We start from the raw sequence: 15,781 nt of genomic DNA on the forward strand, positions 1-15,781 counted from the left end.
ATGCTACAATGAGATAAGCCTGTCACAAAAGGACAAATATTGTATAATTCCACTTGTATGAAGTACTTAGAATAGTCAAATTCATAGAGACAAAATGGTGGTTGCCAGAGGCTGGCAGGAGAAGAAAATGATGTTATTGTTTAGTCGGTATAGAGTTACAGTTGGGGAAGATGAAAAGTAAAATCTGGTGATAATTGCACAATAATGCGAATGTATTTAATGCCATGGAACTGTACACTTAAAATGGTAACTTTTATCTATATTTTACCATAATTTAAAAAACACAACATTATTTCCCTACAGTGACCAAGATACAAAAACCACTCATTTTGGAAGACAGTTGTAGGAAATGACAACCTCCCTTACTCTTTCACCTCTGCACTTCCCCCACCTTATCATCTGCCTTCCCCCCTCCAAATTAATTTGCTAAATGTAAATTTATGTTTATAAATTTTATCTTAACTAAATTTTGGTAAATATAGTGTACCTGTTTAGGAGCTTTGTGTTTTTTGTTTGTGTTTTTTTTTTTTTTTTTTTTTTTTTTTGAGAGGGCGTCTACTCTGTCGCCCAGGCTGGAGTGCAGTGGTGTGATCTCCGCTCACTGCAAGCTCCACCTCCCGGGTTCATGCCATTCTCCTGCCTCAGTCTTCCAAGTAGCTGGGACTACAAGGCGCCTGCCACCACGCCTGGCTAATTTTTTTGTATTTTTAGTAGAGATGGGGTTTCACCGTGTTAGCCAGGATGGTCTCGATCTCCTGACCTCGTGATTCGCCTGCCTCGACCTCCCAAAGTGCTGGGATTACAGGTGTGAGCCACTGCGCCTGGCCAGGAGCTTTGTTTTTAGTAGCAGGAACAACTTTGAAAACCTGAAGTTTTTCAAATTATAAATTTCTTCATTCTTTTTATATACTGTGGAAGATTGTATCTGAAGCTTATGAGAACATCTTAGTTATGAAGTTTTAGAACTAGAAGAAACCTTATTATCAGTTTATGCTTTTCACTTTGTAGAAAAGGAAAATGAAGTATAAAGAGATTGACTTCCCTAAAGTCACCAGCTTTTTAATAGTAAAACTAGAACTGAAAGCCATGGCTCTTTTGATTCTTAGTGCTCTTTGGACTACACTGTGCTATCGTGCTGTCCAAAGGCTTCATTGGCATCTCACTAGAAGAATTTACTGGGTAAAATTTTTAATTACATTATTGGACCAAGTAGTTAAAGCTGTACTGTGTTCTCGAATATTTGTAAAGCATCTTCTGGTCCCATTGAAGAGATAAACAGAGCATACTTGTTTGCCCTATAGACAGGGTGTGGGTGTGTGTGTGAGAGAGAGAGTGCGTATGTGTGTGTTTGTGAGAGACAGACTGACACTGACTACTCTATCTCCAAAATCCTCTTTATTCTAGCACTTACAGGAGTTCCAATTCTGCAGTCAGTCCTATTCAGACTATAAGCCTTCTGGGTCAATAGACTTACACAAATATAAAGGAAACCCAATGTAGTTCTTTGCTTAGAAATATGAACAGTCAAGAAAGAAGCATTCCAACAGCATGAAACCCAAGATGAACAAGCATTACCTGAAAAACACAAATGAAGAGAACAAAAAGAAAAGCTTTATAGATATAGTAGATAGTCCTAGGATTCCTAAAAAGGAATTCCACTTGGAACAGAGAAGATGGAGAGGAAAGAAATAGAAGAAAAATTATCTGAGCTAAATAAAGACTCAGGGCTTTAGATCAAATGGACCCATTAAGTATAAAACAAAATGAACAAACAATAACACACATTTAGATAATAGTCTTATGAAATTTCAGAGCTAAGGATGTAGGGAAATCTCATAAATATTTTTGCAGGGAGAGATGAGAATCACTTTTTAAAAATCAGATTGGTAGACACTTTTATTACTGGGTGCTAGAAAATGTGGACCAATGATTTAAATTTCGAGGAGAATTTTAAGAAACAACCTATAATTCCGAAGCAGACCTAGTTTGCTCTAAGTGTGGAAGTATACATAACAGTGTAGTTTACTTCCCCAGACCTTTGGGTGAGGGGTTGGGGGGTAGTGCTTGGGAGTCGTAGTACAGCAAAATCAAACAAAAAAATCTTACAAAAAGGAGCTTGAGATTAAGAATCAACAGAAATTTGTGATGAAAAGAAGTACTAGGTAGGCAGACAACTGGGCTGTGAACTAACCCAGAACATAATTATTTCAAAATTAAAACAGAATTCACAGGGGTCTAAACATGTCTTTAAGAACAACATGGATTTTGTTGAACAAATTCTAATAATAAGTTGGAATATGTTAAATGTAATAAAAAGGCAAAAACTTCAGAAAAATTAAAGCCTCTTCTGCAAGTCCAAATGTGAAGCAAACGAAAATGTACCTTATTTTTGAACAGTGAGGTGTAATTGAGTATCAATAACGTAAACACCTTGATACTTGGAATTTAGTGACGTAAAGTTGCTATTTATTCTCTGAATCTTACCATGCCCCTTGGATGGGCAGTGAATGACACTGTAAGTACTTTTTATTATCCAATTAATGAGAATCAACTAATAGATAAAAACTTAATAAACTGCAAATGATATAAAACTTAATGTGAAACTTAATTGTATAGTCAGCAATAATGGTATATGATTACATGGGGGAGCCAGAAGAAACTTCCTAAAGTTGATAGAATAAGAAATACAGGTTCAGCTATAATATCTAAAGTTATAACTAATACAAACTAAAATAAATCAGAATGAGCAGAGAAGGCGGGAATTAGGATAAATCTTCTCAGTCTTTCGTGTGTGTGTGTGTGTGTGTGTGTGTGTGTGTGTGTGTGTGTGACAGAGTCCAGCTCTGTCACCCAGGCTGGAATGCTGTGGCACAAACTCGGCTCACTGCAACCTCTGTCTCCTGGGCTCAAGCTGTTCTCCAGTCTCAACCTCCCAACTAGCTGGGATTGCAGGCATGCACCGTCACTCCCGGCTATTTATTTATTTATCTATTTATTTATTTATTTTTATTTTTAGTAGAGACAAGGTCTCACCATGTTGGCCAGGCTGGTCTTGAAACTCCTGACCTCAAGTGATCCACCCGCCTCTGCCTCCTAAAGTGCTGGGATTACAGGTATGAGCTACCATGCCCGGCCCGCTCAGTCTTTTATAATGAGGCTACACTGTAATAAGCAATAATAGATTTTTTTAAAAAATGAGTATGGTAGTAAACACTAGAAGAATTAAAAACAAATGACCCAAAATTGTAATTTCTGAGAACAAGGCTGAGGTTTGGGTTGAGATTAGGGAAGAGACTAAAGAAGTTTTAAGTGTTTTTTGTTTTTTTTTTTTTTTTTGGTCGTTTTTTGTTTTTTATCAGTTTTGTACATGTATGTGGTCAGGAAGCCAAATAATTCTACAAATTCCCAGGGGCATTTACTTATTTTTGAATGATTCTTTTGGTGTTTACTTCCATATCGCTAGATAACAGTATTATATTACTACTTCTTACATGTTGACATCCCACTTACAGTAGAGAGCATAGCTGTCCCCCACCAGTATCACACAAATACACTCCCAGATCCCCCAACTTCCCTGTGTAATTTGCCATATCAGTATCTTTTAAGATATGTCTTTCAGATTAGTCTGATTCCTCAGAGGTTTTCCCAATGTAAACCTCTACTCTTATGAGTTGGAGACAGTATCTAGGGAACTGCATTTTTTGAAGTGGACTTTTAACCAATCCTTATTTTAGCCTGGCGAGGAGACTTTTAAAAAATAGTGTAACATGTGGTTTGATTTTTTTTTTCTTTAGACGGAGTCTCGCACTCTCGTCCAGGCTTGAGTGCGGTGGTGCAATCTTGGCTCACTGCAACCTGTACTTCCTAGGTTCAAGTGATTCACCTGCCTCAGCCTCCCGAGTAGCTATGATCACAGGCGCCTGCCACCACGCCCGGCTAATTTTTTGTATTTTTGGTTGAGACGGAGTTTCACTATATTGGCCAGGCTGATCTCGAACTCCTGACCTTGTGATCTGCCCGCCTCAGCCTCCCAAAGTGCCGTGATTACAGGTGTGAGACACTGCACCTGGCTGGTTTGATTTTTTTTTAAACTTTGTCTTGTAATACTTTCATAATAGCAGTGTTATTTCTTAAAATATCAAATCCCTATTGTGGAACTTGACTAATATTTATTTGAATACAGTCGTAGTATTATCACCATTTACATTTTTGTCTTTTCACTGTAGCTCTAATATGTTTTACAGCAGTTTCAGTTGCCTAAAAAAACAAAACCTTTGTTGTTGTTTGGTAAAGTTTTTTTAACTTTATTGAAACACCTTATTTTATTTACTGCTTGGTAAATAAGGGTTGTTTGGGTCCATGCTTATATGCTGTGTTGACTTGTAAATGGTTTTATAATCTTTTCGTATAAACTCTTAGAAATAATCTTTTTTGTAACTCTTAGAAATTCAAACTGGGGTACCCATAATATGAACCTCTTTTTAAAAAAGATTGTATTCATTATTTATAATCAATAATCCTTAAATTTTGTGAAATTTGTGACTACATTGACTAGATAATATTGGGGTACATATGGGTGTTCTATGGTATGAAAAATATTGAGTATGTACTCACCTGAAAAGTTTCTCAGGGACTTATTTTACTTATAAACTAGGGAATAATGTGCATTGTGGAATGTTTCTGGAACAATGTAATATGACAGCTTTTCTATGAACTTTGAGGATAAGCATGATTTGGATTCTTAGAATAGAAATGCCAAAAGCTGATCATTAGGGAGAGAAAACATGTGTCTGTTCATGTCTAGCTTACGCTCAGCAACAGGTAAAGGTATGACTTTTAAAAGCCATGAGCTAATTGTACTTTCCAGTCACCAAAAGTTTTATAGGAATATGTGATACTAGCATATGCAAAAACCAACAACCTGTTTTACTGCTCCATCAGAAAGACTTGGTTCACTTGTTAGGGCATTGCTCTGGTGGATCATCAAGATTGTAAGTGTTTAGGATACTGTTTTGGACTATGTTCAGAAATTCATTAGCTAATAGTCACAAGTGTTTTTTACACATTCTCATGGTTTACTTGCAACTTCAGCTTACAAGGAACCTCTCAAGAACATGAATCCTTTTGATTCATCAAACCGTGGATTAAAACATGTAGATAGCCTAATTGAGTTGCACTGCTCATTTTTAATAAAATGGCTTTTATGTTAGAATTGGGTTAGAAATAAGTCTGTGTCGTAAAGATAAAATTTTCCAGAATAGTCTTGTGTAGGCAATCTCACTTAGTTCTATGTGTTTTATCAATGTTCAGCAGAAAGATCTATGAGATTTACCTATATGTACTTTGATGGAAAAGCCAGGAAGGAAGGTGCTCTTTAACATTTGAAGCTAGTATGAATTTAAAGCATGGAACCGTTTGTTCTGGATTGCCTGGGTTTCAAAGGTTTTCGTTCAGCACTTCCCATTAGGGCTTTCTGTGGTGAAAGAAATATTCATACTATGCTGTGTAACTTGTAGCCACAGTGGCTGGTGGGACTGAAGAAGTGAATATTTAATTTTAGGTAATTTAAATTTAAATAATCATATGTGGAGAGTGAGTGCTTTGATAGTGCAGTGTCTAGTAGTATCAAGAAACTGAAGGAAAACAAAAGTAATAAAAAGCACTGCATTAAACTAAATAGGACTTCTGACCCAAATTAGTTTGCTTGGCACAGCTTATAGACTCTTTTTTTTTTTTTTTTTTTTTTGAGACGGAGTCTCGCTCTGTCGCCCAGGCTGAAGTGCAGTGGCGCAATCTTGGCTCACTGCAAGCTCTGCCTCCCGGATTCACGCCATTCTCCTGCCTCAGCCTCTCCGAGTAGCTGGGACTACAGGCGCCCGCCACCACGCCCGGCTAATCTTTTGTATTTTTAGTAGAGACGGGGTTTCACCGTGGTCTCGATCTCCTGACCTCGTATAGACTCTTTACCCTTAATTTTCATCTTCTACTATAATGTCATCATAGATCTAACATCTTCATTTCTGAACCTTACTAGCTTTTTTTTACTAGAATAGTAAGTTCACAACTTACACTAGAACTGACACTATTTTGATGTCTCTGGTTGATGCCTCCTATCTTCACCTCAACTTTCTTTTTTCGTCTAACTCCAATACTTTCTACCAGTGAGAAAGGACTCTTATTTGCACATTGCCCAGTACATTTTTTTTCCATTTGAGAAACTCTAAATTTTTCTAAACTCAAATTATTAAGGCGTTTGTTCAATTTACCCCCAACAAAACCCACAGTTCTAAGGGTGTTTTCAAGTGACCCATTGGCACTGTTACACTCTATATCTAGAATCTTATTGGTATTTAAAAATTGCAACTTTACCTTAAAAGTACCAGACATGATTCTTTTTCAAAGAAGAGGTTTTGCAAAAATTTCTTCTTTTAATTCAAAATATTAAAACATTAATATTTTTAAAATTTTTTCTCCGAGTTTAAAAACTCATGTAGCATGCAGTTCATCTAGTTTGTGTCTTCAAGCAGAGTTGACTTTTTCCTGCAAAGTCACCTGAATTTTGAGCCCTTTGATCTCACAGATGAAACTCTTGTTTCATCTGTGAAACCCCTGTTTCATCCATGAAACCCTGTCTCTACAAAAAGTACGAATAATTAGCCAGGCATGGTGGCACACACCTGTGGTCCTAGCTGCTCGGGAGGCTGAGGTAGGAGGATCACTTGAGCCTGGGAGGCAGAGGGTGCAGTGAGCCAAGATCACGTCACTGCACTCCAGCCAGGGCAACAGAGTGTGACGAGCTCCAGCCAGGGCAACAGAGTGTGACGAGCTATCGTCCTGCATAAGGCATGCCCAGATAAGATAGAAAATGTTTTAAAACATTGTTACAACTAAGTACCTCCTGTCCAAGTTGTAGTTAGTAAGTTAGTGGATTTTTTTTTTTTTTTTTTTTTTTTTTTGAGACAAGGTCTCCCTGTGTTGCCCAGGCTGGTCTTGAACTCCTGGCCTCAAGAGATCCTCCTGACTCGGCCTTCCAAAGTGCTCAGATTACAGGCATGAGCCACTGTGCCTGGCCCAGGAAACTTTGATACTGTGTTTTGGATGCTTCATCTTCTTTCAAGGTGAATATTCAGCTTCTCTATGTACTAAACTCTGTAATGTGTATGGCTTTCTAAAAAACATAACACTCAAGAGTTTCACATGTAGCTATACTTTGAATACTACTACAGATTACATAGAATGATATTGCATCCCCAGATTTATCCATAAATGGAGTAATTCATCTTGAATTTTAGACTATAGTTCTTAACATGAAATCTAATATATCAAAATTTAAATGGTTTCTCATATACAGTGTACTGAGCATAGTTGTCAACATATCACACAAAATGAAGAAAGATATAAGCATTCTTTTAAATGTTTTCTCTAAACCTGCTTTTAAAGACTTTTAATACTAGTTCAGTACATCAAGAATCTTAAACCTTATAATAATTAGTAGTAATATGAGTTGGTCTGCATTACCAAGAAACTATTACAAGGAGATCAAAAGGAGATTTTTTTCCCCTAGTAAATTGTTATTACATCAAAAATTGACAAGAGTCATGTCAGTAATTTCTTATGTTAGAAGAGAGGAAGGAGATACAGTAGGCCATTCTATTTAGGGACTTTTTTTTTTTAACATTAGTCTTCCTGTTTTGCTGAGAAAGAATCAGTTATTCATCTTTTTTCTTTGTCATTGAGGAGGAAAACATTACCAGGAGAAGCAGATTCTTAAATTATTATTTCATACAATTTTAGGAAATTGCTTTTGCTGTAAGTGAAGAAACTGTTGAATACCCTGCCAAAAGGAAAACCTTAATTTTCACAATGGGTCATCTGTTTAACATTGAGGTTACCCCCCCTTTTCTTTTTTTTTTGGAGATGGAGTCTTGTTCTATCACCCAGGCTGGAGTGCAGTGATGCAATCTCGGCTCACTGCAACCTCTGCTTCCCGGGTTCAAGCCATTCTCCTGCCTCGGACTTCCAAGTAGCTGGGATGACAGGTGTACGCTTCCACGCCTGGCTAATTTTTGTATTAATTATTATTATTTTTTTAGTAGAGATGGGATTTCACCATGTTGGCCAGGCTGGTCTGGAACTCCTGACCTCAAGTGATCCTCCTGCCTTGGCCTCCCAAAGTGCTGGTATTACAGGCATGAGCCACCGTTCCCGGCCTGACCTTTCATTTTGTGTATTTATTTCAAGAGGGGCAAGATTCCCTCCTCCCTGGAATAGGGTCCTTCTCTGTGTTGCATAACACATTGAATGATTTGAGTAACTTGCAAGGCTTTTTCCACCTGCCCCCACTTAGGTTGACAGATTTTTATTTGACTGCTTCTCTTTTGCCCCCATATGAAAAAGCTTCTGTTTCGCACCTGTATGAAAAACCTAAGTAATAGTAACAAAACATTTTTGCATTCTTTCTTGACATGTAAATTTAGTGAATTTCTTTCTTTTGTAGGAGCTTCTTGGGTGCAAAGAGTTGAATCAGTCTTAATAATTTACTAACTCATTCATTTAAAAAATATTAGAAACCCTACTATATGTCAAGTATTCTGCTTGATACTAGATGTCCAGTTGTAAGCAAGCAGATGTGATTGTTACCCTCTGGAATTTCTAATCTAGTTCATGGCACATTATCACCATCAATCTATGAGCATATGCCCTGCTCTTGTTTTACTTAATTTCTATTTTTTTTTTTCCCTTCAACCTCCATCCCCATTACCCCTTCCGTAAGCATATACTCTGACACACATACCCTTAGAAATGTATTTGTCCTCAAAGGTAATGTTTATGTCTGTTTTGCATGTATGTTAATGGTATTATAGATCTGTTTGTACCTTACTTTTTTCACCCAATACCATTATATTTAATCCCTAGTCATCAGTCATTGCTTCTGACTGTGTTAATTTTCCATTATCTGCATCCAACACATGCTTACTCATTTCCCCAGGTATGGAACCTATATTGCATCTCAGGCCCTGACACAAATAATACTTCAGATACACTTAAAGGACCTGTGCAAGTATTTCTTTGTAGTATTTACCCAAGAGAGAGATTCTGGGTCATTGGTAAACACAATAGCTTACCAAGCGGTTTACAAAGATTTCCATTTTCCCCATTCTCACCAGCACTTGATAATACTCAACTTTCTACTTTTTTCTTTTAGTTTTGATGTATTATTTCTTGATTTCTCTGATAGTTGGTGAGGTTGAGCCTTTTTTCATATACTTGTTAGCCATATGAATTGCCTATTCCTGTATTTTGCCCATTGTTCTTGAGTTACCCAGTTTTTTCTGGTTTTTGCTGAAGTTCCCTACATTTTAAATATTCTGACAGTTTGGGATGATGAAATCATCCAAAATAGGACATTTTTCTTTTCTTTCTTTCTTTTTTTTGAGACAGAGTCTTGCTCTATCGCCCAAGCTGGAGTGCAATGACGCAATCTCGGCTCACTGCAACCTTTGCCTCCCGGGCTCAAGTGATTCTTCTGCCTCAGCCTCCCGAGTAGCTGGGATTACAGGCATGCGCCACCATGCCCAACTAATTTCTGTATTTTTAGTAGAGATGGGGTTTCACCATGTTGGCCAGGTTGGTCCTGAACTCCTGACCTCAGGTGATCCACCCGCCTTGTCCTCCCAAAGTGCTAGGATTACAGGCGTGAGCCACCATGCCTGCCCTGATATTTTTCATTTAAGAGAAATCCTTTATTTGAATGAAGCTAAATCTACCAATGTTTGTCTTTTGTGGATTGTGTAAAAATTAGTTTTGCTCTTTAGGTCTGTGATCTGCCTTGAATTTGCTTTCTGTATTCCATGATGTAGTGATCCAACCACTTTACCCATGTGGTAAGTTTTCCCAGCACAATCTACTAAAGAATCCATCCTTTCCTACTGCTTTGAGAAACCAGCTGTGTCAATCCCTAGTCCCATTCACATAGGGGTTCATTCATAAGCTCCGTTACTAGGTCTATTTGTTTCTGTACCAGCACCACTCTGTCTTTATTACTTGGACTTTGTGCAGTGTGTCTTAATATCTGGGAGGGAAAATTCCTATCTACCCCACAAATATGTATATATACCTTTGCTTTTTATAGACATTTTTTGGTAACTTCTTTATTAATATATAATTGACATACCATAACACTCAAATATTTGAGACACAACTCAATTTTTGTTTGTTTGTTTGTTTTGAGATGGAGTCTCGCCCTGTCGCCCAGGTTGGAGTGCAATGGTGCAATCTCAGCTCATGGCAACCTCCGCCTCCCAGGTTCAAATGATTCTCCTGCCTCAGCCTCTGAGTAGCTGGGATTACAGGTGTGTGCCACCACGCCTGGCTAATTTTTGTATTTTTAGTAGAGATGGGGTTTTACCATGTTGGTCATGCTGGTCTCGAACTCCTGACCTCGTGTTCCGCCCACATCGGCCTCCCAAAGTGCTGGGATTACTGGTGTGAACCACTGCGCCCGGCAATATTTTTAATATATATATTCACAGAATTTTCACAGAATTGTGCAACAAATCACCCAAATCAATTTTAGAACATTTTCATTACCCCAGAAAGAAACCTGTTACCCTTTGGTTATTATTCTCCATCCCTCCTGTTCTCCTCATCCCCATTTTATGGATATATATACTACCTTTTGTTTTGTTTTTGTTTTCTTGTTTTTTGTTTTTTTGTTTTTTTGTGTTTTTTTTGAAATGGAATCTCACTCTGTTGCCCAGGCTGGAGTGCAGTGGCGCGATAGTTGCAACCTATCACTGCAACCTCCGCCTCCCGAGTTCAAGCAATTCTCCTGCCTCAGCCTCCCAAGTAGCTGGGGTTACAGGCATGCACCACTACACCAGCTAATTTTTGTATTTTTAGTAGAGGTGGGGTTTCACCATGTTGGCCAGGCTGGTCTCGAACTCCTGAACTCAGGGGATTCTCCCGCCTTGGCCTCCCAAAGTACTGGGATTACAGGCGTGAGCCTCTGCGCCCAGCCTACATTTTGTTTATCCATTTATCAGCTGGTGTACATTTGGATTGCTTACATTTTTCAGCTATTGTAAATAATGCTGCACATGCATGTACAAGTTTTTGTGTGGACATGGGTTTTGCTTTCTCTTGAGAGTAGACTTGCTTTGTCAAATGGCAACTCTTTAAGTTTCTGAGGAAATATCAGATTGTTTTCTAATGTGACTACCATTTTTCTTCCTATCAGCAGTGTATGAGGGTTCCAATTTCTCCACCTGCCGGATAACCTTTATTATTATGTCTTTTTGATTATAGCTATCTTAGTGGAGATGAAGCTGTATCTCTTTATGGTTTTGATTTCCATTTCGTTGATGACTGATGATGTTAAGCATCTTTTCGCATGCCCATTGGCCATTTGTATATCTTTTGGAGAAATGTCTATAAATCCTTTTGCCTATTAATTGGGTTGTCCTTTTATTGTTTTTTTTTTTTCTTTTTTTTTTGGTTTGTTTTTTTGAGACGGAGTCTTGCTCTGTTCCCCAGGGTGGAGTACAGTGGTGTGATCTCAGCTCACTACAACCTCCACCTCCCATGTTCAAGTGATTCTTCTGCCTCAGCCTCCCGGGTAGCTGGGAATACAGGCACGTGCCACCACACCCTGCTAATTTTTTGTATTTTAAGTAGAGGCGGGGTTTCACCATGTTAGCAGGATGGTCTCAATCTCCTGACCTCATGATCCACCCGCCTCGGCCTTCCAAAGTGCTGGGATCACAGGCTTGAGCCACTGTGCCCGGCTGTCCTTTTAAAATTGTTGAATTGTAAAGATTATTTGTATTTTCTAACATTCAGTAGGTTGTCCTTTCAGTATCGTTGTGTCTTTTGAAACATGAAAGTTTGTAATTTTGGAGTCTGATTTATCTATTTTTTTTCTTTGTTACTTGTGCTTTCAGTATCTTTTCTAAGGAAACATTTTATAACCCAAGGTCACAAAGATTTATGCCTATATTTTCTTCTGAGAACTTCATAGTTTAGATCTTATATTTAGTCTTTTACTCATTGTGAGTTGATTTTTGTATATGGCGTGAAGTAAGAGTAAAATTTCATTCTTTTGCATGTGGATATTATGTTGCCCTAGCACCATTTGTTGAAAACACTTCTTTCACCGTTGAATTGTTTTGGCACTCTTGTCAAAAATCAACTGACCATAAATGTCAGGTTTATTTCTGGATTCTCAGTTCTATTCCTTAGATATATTTGTCTGTCCTTATGCCAATAGCATTCTGTCTTGATTATTGTTGCTTTATAAGTTTTGAAATTGGGAAGTGTGAATCCTCCAACTTAGTTTTTCTTTTCAAGATTGATTTGGCTATTCTGGGTTCCTTGAGGTTCTGTATGAATTCTCTGCATTTTGTTTTTCTTGATTATAAGTGGAGGAGTCTTTTTTCTTAGTTTTATTTTTTTTATTTTCTATAGACCTTTATACTTTTATATAAATTTTATAATCACTTTTGAGTTCCTCAAATTTCTGCTGAAATTTTGATGGGAATTACCTTGAAATTTTCATTCTGGGAGAGTTGACATTCTCAATGCTATTAAGTCATTCTTTCCATTTTTTAATGTTCTTATTTAAAATTTTTCTGCATAAAGGTTTTCTGCATTCTATTTTATATTAATTCCTAGATAGTTGTTTTGGTTGTGGGTGCAATCTTATTTATAATTTTTTAAACTATTTTTAGTTGTTTAATGCTAGCTAACATTGAACTGTACCAACTTTACCTAAGTTCATGCATTTGCCAAAATTGCTGAGAAGTCTCATTTGTTTTAATACTTTCTAGATTCTTTTGGTTTTCTATCAGGGTGATTATATCATCTACCAAACATACTGTTTTGTCCCTGTATATCTATTAAGAAAACCATTTTATTTTTTTTCTTTAGTTCATTTATGTGAATTACTTTGGTTTAACATTAGAAGATTTGTCATTTTTGTCTTTCAGCTTGATTTTGTATTTTGTGTTTATATACACTTTACATGTTGTTTCTTTTTTTTAAGGTTTTTAAGGTTTTTTCATGCATGTTCAAAATGAAGTGGACTTACAGTTTTATTTACAGTTCTAAGTTTTGGGATAAAGGTTATGATAGCCTCAGAAAGCAATTGTTGAGCAGCATTCATTTTCTGGAATAACTTCACTTAATGAAAGTATTTTAAGTGAAGATGGTCTTTGATTTCCCTTTGAAGTTCTGACGGTTATTTGCATATTCTATCCTTTGTGCCAATTTTGTCCTTTTATATTACTCAAGAAATGCGTGGCCGAGGCGGGCAGATCACGAGGTCAGGAGATCGAGACCACGGTGAAATCCCGTCTCTACTAAAAATACAAAAAATTAGCCAGGCGTGGTGGCGGGCGCCTGTAGTCCCAGCTACTCAGAGAGGCTGAGGCAGGAGAATGGCGTGAACCTGGGAGGCAGAGCTTGCAGTGAGCTGAGATCGCGCCACTGCACTCCAACCTGGGTGACAGAGCGAGACTCTATCTCAAAAAAAAAAAAAAAAAAAAAAAAAATGCGTGAATTTTGTCTAGGTTATTTATTGACACATGATATTCTTTCGTTTCTAGAAACTATGTCTGTAGCTCAAAGTCCTTTTTCCTTTAGTACATTATTTTGTTTATTTTGCTTATCTCTTTCTTGTGATCAGTCTTGTCTGAGTACCCTTTCCACAAAGCAGTAGTTATGAGTTTGGGTTACACAGTCATTCTGTCACGTATCAGTTCCATTGATCAGATTTGTGACAGTAGGCAACTTATATAACTATTCTATGCCTCTGTTTTCTCAATTGCAAAATGGGTGTAATAATAGTCCCTAAAGCAGAGGATTGTTGAAAGGATTAGCTAATGTGTGAAAAGTGTTTAGAATAGTGCCTGACACTTTGTAAGAGTTCAGTTAATGCTATTTGCTATTAGTAGTAGTGGAAGCCTTTTCTTAAATCAGCTTTTGGTTCTCCATTGCTTTTTGTTCTTTGTTTGGTTGATATCTGCTCTTAATTTTCTTTTTCTTGTTTTCTTTTTGTTTACTCTCTCCTTAAGTTGGACACTAATGTTTAAAGCTAGACTTTTGTAATGGATAATTATAACTCCTTTAGATGTGTCCTACACTGTCATTTTTCTGATGATTATATCTGACTTATTAAGAGTCATGCTTATATTCATGCTTTTCTTCTATGTCTTAAGCTTATTAGTATCAGTAGCATCCTCAACAAGTCAGGTACCCCAGCACATTTTTACCTCTTAAATAGTCCCTCTTTTGTCAATCCTTTTCATATTCATTCACCAAAGTTTTTGTTCTGGATTTTTAGGGATATACTTTGTTGTCTTCACCCTCCTTGCTCCCATTGCTCACTTGTACAAAAAACATTGTATTGACTATTCTCCTTTATTTCTCATATCTCAGATATCTCATAGAATTCCCTTGGGGTTTGGGGTTTTGTTTGTTTTGTTGTTATTGTTGAGACAGGCTCTCACTCTGTAGCCCAGGCTGGAGTGTAGTGGCTCAGTCACAGCTCACTGTAGCCTCGACCTCCCATGCTCAAGCAGTCCTCCCACTCCAACCACCCCAGTAACTGAGATTACAGGCACACACTACCGTGCCTGGCTAACTTTTGTATTTTTTATAGAGATGGAGTTTTGCCATGTTGCTCAGGCTGGTTTTGAATTCCTGGGCTCAAGCAATCCTCCTACCTCGGCCTCCCAAAGTGTTGGGATTACAGGTGTGAGCCACTGTGCCTGGCCTTCCCTTGGATTTATCTGCTTCCCTCCTTGCTGGAGTTTTTCAAAGAGAGACTTGATTTGGTTAAGTCTTACAAGTTTTTGTGGGCCTGCAGATCTCTGTCTCTTTCTTTCTTTCTTTTTTTTTTTTTTTTTTTTTTTTGATAGAGACAATGTTTTCCTATGTTGCTTAAGTGGTCCTCCCACCTTGGCCTCCCAAAGTGCTGGGATTACAGGAGTGAGCCACCACACCCAGCCCAGATACCTTTATCCTTATATTAAAACTGTACTTTTGTTCTATATACAATTCTAGATTAAAAGTTTGATTTCATCTTTAGCTTAAAATTCTCCATTGTCTTTTGGCTTCCAGTGTTTATATTAGAAAGTCATATGTTCATCTGATCTTGTTCATTTGTAAGTAGTTTGTTGTTTTTTGGTACACTTTGAGGTGTTTCGATCTGACTTTTTTCCCCCTTTAATTCTGAGAAATTCTTAGATAGTCTTATCTTTCTTTTTCTCCTGGAACTTCTATAGTATGGATAGTGATATTTCTACTTCTTCTGTTTCTATTAAATTTTATTGTTTTCTGTCTCTTAATTCCCACAAAAAAATTCCATATTTGCAAATTACTCAACCTGATCTTTTAGCTCACTGATGTGTTTTTCAACTGTTACTGCTCAAGCAATCCACTGCGCCCAGCCCTACATGAGTTTTATAAGAACAAGTTGGACTTGAAATTATCTAAGTTTAACAAGCTATTTCAGTGATTTTTTTTTTTTTACAGAATAAAATGTTTTTCTTCAGTAACTTGCTCACACTATACTAAAACGTAGATTTATTTGTTTTGTTTATAGTTTTTGTGAAATTTTTCAGACTTACAGAAAAAGTATTCAATTAACTTTTGAAAGTAGGTCTGTGTTGCTGCCCTATACCAGGCCTCTTATTAGGAAAGTGATCATTTGCAAGTTGTTGTCATTAAATAAGCCCCAGTTATCTGGCTTTTGGGCAGTGGAAGAGGGGAATCATTCTGT

At 37.3% G+C, this 15,781-nt stretch overlaps 1 protein-coding gene across 3 annotated transcripts in view; it reads left to right on the forward strand.

Moving 5' to 3' along the window:
* ABHD17B (abhydrolase domain containing 17B, depalmitoylase) overlaps positions 1 to 15,781 on the forward strand; it is a 50,784-nt gene that overhangs the window by 18,138 nt on the left and 16,865 nt on the right. The window contains exon 1 of one of the 3 annotated variants that reach the window (XM_055272259.2): positions 9,760 to 9,884. The exons of the other annotated variants lie outside the window; for them this stretch is intronic. The gene's annotated coding sequence lies outside the window, so the exon portion shown is untranslated. Of the gene's footprint in view, positions 1 to 9,759; positions 9,885 to 15,781 lie in introns of those variants that run through there. 3 annotated transcript variants of the gene reach the window in all.

Source organism: Symphalangus syndactylus, chromosome 3 (assembly GCF_028878055.3).
Source record: "Symphalangus syndactylus isolate Jambi chromosome 3, NHGRI_mSymSyn1-v2.1_pri, whole genome shotgun sequence".
Lineage (NCBI taxonomy): Eukaryota > Metazoa > Chordata > Mammalia > Primates > Hylobatidae > Symphalangus > Symphalangus syndactylus.